General features: G+C 45.1%; 1 pseudogene; it reads right to left on the bottom strand.

Annotated features, from left to right (window-relative positions):
• Positions 1 to 2,387: 2,387 nt before the first annotated feature.
• Positions 2,388 to 5,114, bottom strand: LOC130432035 (putative nuclease HARBI1; annotated as a pseudogene).
• Between the last annotated feature and the right edge of the window lie 223 nt (positions 5,115 to 5,337).

The following is a 5,337-nucleotide window of genomic DNA, read 5'->3' as shown; positions in this document are numbered from 1 at the left end:
GAATGGGCGAAGATACCCGTAGATCGCTGCAAGACACTTGTGTCAAGCTATGCTTCACGTTTAAAAGCTGTTATAACTGTAAAAGGATGTTGTACTAAGTACTAAGATTGAATGTCACTTGGGGGTTGAATAAAACTGATAATGATGTGAGCTAAGAAAAGACATTTGTGGTTATTTCATTATAAATGTTATGTTATATTTGTCTGACCTACACGTGCCTCTTTGATTTAATTGTAAGCAGGATGACTGAATGATCATAATCAATGTCAAACCGACCAAAACAATCAATTTCAGTGGGGGTTGAATAATTTTGAACACAACTGTAGGCTATTATGATTTCAATTGTGAAAACTAGTTAAAATGCTGTCAGTTCCACTCTAACTATCAACATGCCAAACATAGGCTGGTCGATTTTGAGAGTAGAAATCCTTGTATTTCAAAGCGGCTTGCCACCAGCCGGCCGCGTTCCATTAGACGGAGGCAACCGCCAGAGAAAATGAAGCAGTCGGCCCGCCGGCTATTCGGCTGCGGCATCTCGCAAGAAATGCGGCGTATTCGGCGGCAAACGCTTCATCAACGCCAGCGGGACGCACCTATAGCCGACTGCTTAGGGCCGGTGGCAAAAAGAAGCCGTGCAGACATTTTTTGCTATCTGGGTTCTTATTTTAACGAATAAATGTATATGAAATTCAGAAATGCACAGACTTTCACCAAAAACATGTTAGGAGTTTCATATAGAGTAAACTAGCAAATAAACAGTAATATTAGTACTTTTTAAAAGTTTGAGCAAATGTTATATTCATGTCACAAACTTGATTCGTTTTTGATGAAAGCCTTTTGAATTCCCTTACCACACAAGAGAATGGCAACCATCTAACCATCCCAGCTCAGACAATTCTATCCCCTACCAAGAGCAAAGATGGACTACTTGTCACATTAATGCTAAAGTTACAATACTTGGTATTTAATGCTTAACTTTCATCACATGACAGCAGTTTGAAGTTATAGCTGCATTCAGCGACCCTGATTGGATGTTGCTCCGTGGCTTTTGGTCGAGGTCATTGAGTGCAGGTATGACACATCAGAGGAGATCTGGCCCTCCCGGCTGAGCCTGGTTTCTCCCGAGTTTTTTAATTGTTTATTTTTTAATTATCAATCATTGGAGTTTAGGTTCCTCGCCACAGCAGGGGCCTGTACCATGATGGTAGTTGAGCAAACTCTGGGTTACAGGATTGGTTTTGAGTCAACAAAACCAAATCGATGCAATCAGGCTTTATTGGTACCATGACGCAGCTCATGAACTTTCCATGTCAACTCAAGCTTTGATCCTTAAGCTATGATTACTCCACGCGCACGTGCACATAAAACAGTGACGTCGGCACTGAACAACCAATCGCGTTCAATATGGATAGAGCGAGAGCGATATATTTTTCCGCGCAGGAGCAAGAGATTATTATTCAGAAATATGAAGAATATAGAAGTGTTTTTCAAGCACACAGTAACACTGTATCTGCTGCCAAAGCAAGAGAACAATCTTGGAGGAAGATTGCTGATTGCGTTAATGCGTAAGTTAAACAATTAATGTAAAATTAATTAGGCTATATATAAAATATATTAAATGCTAAAATGAAAATATGTGTATTCGTGTCGATACATGCATAGTCTACATACATACATACATATGTCTGTAAATGTGAATATAGGCTAAGGTATTACATCCTAAGAAAGATTGATATTCATTGATTTTTTAGATGCAACCCCAACTCTAAACGTTCCTGGCAGCAGATCAAGACAAAATATAAGAACATAATTCAAAGTGGTGAGTATTTACCACAACCTTTTATTATTTTTGTGAACATTTAGTCACAAACGCTTGTTTGCAGCAAACAGAAAAAGTGTAAAATGAGGAAAACTGGGGGACGGCCACCTCCTCAAGATTACACTGTGGCGGAGGAGTTGGCGCTGAGTAACAATAAGGGGCGGCCGATTATGTATGGGATTGCAAGTGCTGTACAGTCTGACTCTGGTGCTGGCTCCTAGAAAGTCATGCCACTTTTTGTGATTTGATCAACCTCCAGAAAATGTGTAATGATTGTTTGTGGTGGAATTGTTTCAAGTGGAAACAGACTCGGTCAGGGCCTAGAACTAGACTGTTCACTGAAGGAGCTGGACTGTGAGCTGAGGAGGCTCCAAATAAAAAAATAAAAAAATTGGAGATCAAACAGCTGGAAAAAACTGATCTCAGTATGTGAACTTTTTTTAACCAAGTAACCCTTTAGTATGAACACTTTGATTGTTTATTAATGTAATTTTCTCTTGCTCTCTTTCTTCCTCCACATGACCAATAAAACAGTTTGAGACCTATCTGCAGTGTCAGTGTGCTTTTATTAAGTAAAATATTGTGTTGTGATTGCATCTCTGACAGCTGCTCCAGCTGGGTGGTCAAGTGTGATGGGGTCTATTTCATCAGGGAGAAGCTGGTTTTGTGGTGGTTCTCGCTCCTTTCTGATAGTGGCTATATTGTGCAGAATGGCACATGCAGCCACTATCTGTGATGCCCGCACTGGTGACACTCTTAAACGCCTAAGGCAGTTGAAACGTGCCTTTAGGATGCCAAAGGTCATCTCGATCTTGACCCTGGTTTTACTGAGGGCCACATTGAAGCGGTTTTGTGGCCCTGTCTGAGGGTGAGGATAGGGGGTTAGCAAAAACCTCTGGCATGCATAACCTCTATCTCCTACCAACAGGCCATCAAAAAGCCCTGTCATAGAACAGAAAAGGGGAAAATTGTGTAAGTTTTGCTATTAAAATTTAAACTTTAAAGTGTACTGTTCCAAATTTTACTTGCCTTCCTCAAAGCGCTGACACAAAATAGAGTCATGCACTGAGCCAGGCCATTTGGAATCCAAGCTTGTGATAATGCATTCATGATCACATGTCATCTGCAGATGAAATGTACAGTAAATAATTGTCCTATCTGTTAGTTACTATTTATTTAAAGATTGATCTCTGTAATAAGATTCAAGTATGGAAGGAAGGAGTCGGGAACCGGAAAACATTAAACAACTTTTAATATAAATAATAACAGCCGGCGGCCCCTCACGGACGACCGCCGGCGAACAAAACATAAACATAAATACCAATATAAATACAAACGTAAAACAAGTTCGGGCCCGGTCCTCTCTCTTCGACGGTCCGGTCGCTCGTTCCTTTTATGCTCCCATCTCCTACGTGATTCGAGCCCGGTGTGCGCACAGCTGGCGCTAATTCACAATTACTCACCGGACTCGAACCACGGTCTCGCCCCGCCTACTCTACTACATACCCCCATCACCCCTCACAGGCCGGGGGGTACCCCCGCGACTGTGCAAGCTCCCCCCCCTCCCTCGGGGGGGGGTGGGGTGGGGGGTATGCAGCGACGAGACGAGACAACGGAGACGGGAGCCCTCGGAGCGACCGGAAAGAGAGAGGGGAGAGAGGAAAAAAAAAAATCCGGTTCCCCGACATGCTGCCGCTCGTTCCTCAACCAGCCGGAGTACTCTCCTTCGCGGTGCCTTGCGGTGGCCCTGGGGCTTCGGTGGACGGCTCGACCGTCCGCCCCCTGGCGGCCGGCGGTGGCTCCTCCTTTATCCGGGAGTCGGGGCGGGTTCCCCGTCCCCTGTTCCTCCCCCTTGGGCGGACGGACGCAGGCTCCGGCCTCTGGCAGGCGGTGGCTCACCCGGCACTTCCGCCCCCTGCTCCTCCCCCTCGGGGGACGGACACAGGCTCCGGCCTCTGGCGGACGGCGGCAACCCCCCCGCTCCCACTTGGACGAAAGCCACCCCACCTCGACCCAGGGGCGCGGCAGCAAAGGTCGCCGTTCCACCGAAGTTTTGACGGTGGCCGCACTGTGCACTTCCGTTTCCCCAGAGCCACCGCTTCGGGCAGCCACTGGCGGACGCCCTTCGTCCGCGCTGCCCGAACTCTCCGGCACCGCGAGGCCACTCGGCGGCGAGGACTCTCCGACAGCATGTCTCTCCTTCCTCCCGGGTTTCGGCACCACTGTAATACGATTCAAGTATGGAAGGAAGGAGTCGGGAACCGGAAGACATTTAAACAAACATTTAATAAAGTAATAATAGCCGGCGGCCCCTCACGGACGACCGCCGGCGCAATAACATTAACATAAACATAAATACCAATATAAATACAAACGTAAAACAAGTTCGGGCCCGGTCCTCTCTCTTCGACGGTCCGGTCGCTCGTTCCTTTTTATGTTCCCATCTCTTACGTGATTCGAGCCCGGTGTGCGCACAGCTGGCGCTAATTCACAATTACTCACCGGACTCGAACCACGGTCTCGCCCCGCCTACTCTACTACATACTCAATGCAAATAAAAATAATTTCACATAGGCTATATAGTAGCCCTTCCTGAACATTAAGGCTGTGAAAGGACTTTCTGTTCGCATAATCTGCTTCATGTTCTCCTATCGCTGTGGAGATTGCAACATGTGTGCAGTCTATTGCTCCTATGACTCTAGGGAATCCTATCATAGGAATGAAAAATATATATTTAAAACCATTTCTAACAGGTAGCTACTATTGTATAATAGATTTCTGAGTGTGAAATATGAGCATTCAAAAAAATTAGCTTGAAAGGTTAAATTTGTTCATGTGATGTCACATTATTAAGATATCTTACCGGCAATTTTATAAAAGCCCTCTTTTATGGACATGGTGGATAAATGTCCAGGGAACACAATGAAGGTATTTATGTACCCCTGCAGAACGAGGACCACCTTGCGAATGGTTCGACAGACCGTGTTTTTCCCTAGATTCTCTGCATCACCGACACATACAAGTATGTACCACTTGCAAAAAAACGCGACGCAATACATACCATTTGCGGTACAGTAAGGGCATGGCTTCGACAAGTCACATTTGTTATGTGCAGCTCAAGAAGTTCGCAAAGATAAGACATTCCTTCCGCGGAAAATCTGTATCTTTCGTACAAGTAACTATCAGGAAAGTCAAGGGGATTTTGTCTGTCCCTAAAAACTCTTTCTCTACGAAGTGCTCGTCAAACAATTTGCGTGGAGATGTCCACAGGATTTGGGAGAAAAGGTGAAGCCATTGCAACAGAGAACAGCTGCTGGGAACCTATATGTTTCTTTGCTCACAGCTGATTGGTCAAACTCATGATGCAGAGCATTTGGAAGCAAAACCTTATAAATGTACACCCGATATCAAAGTCCAGAGTTACCACAAATGTCCTTGGTCCATCACACCATTGTAGATGTTTTAGGGGTTAGAAGGACAAAATCCACATTTGCTCAACAAGGGTTAATCCAAGGAAA

This window comes from Triplophysa dalaica, chromosome 11 (genome assembly GCF_015846415.1).
Source record: "Triplophysa dalaica isolate WHDGS20190420 chromosome 11, ASM1584641v1, whole genome shotgun sequence".
Taxonomy (NCBI): Eukaryota; Metazoa; Chordata; class Actinopteri; order Cypriniformes; family Nemacheilidae; genus Triplophysa; species Triplophysa dalaica.
This window is presented reverse-complemented; position numbering and strand designations above follow the sequence as displayed.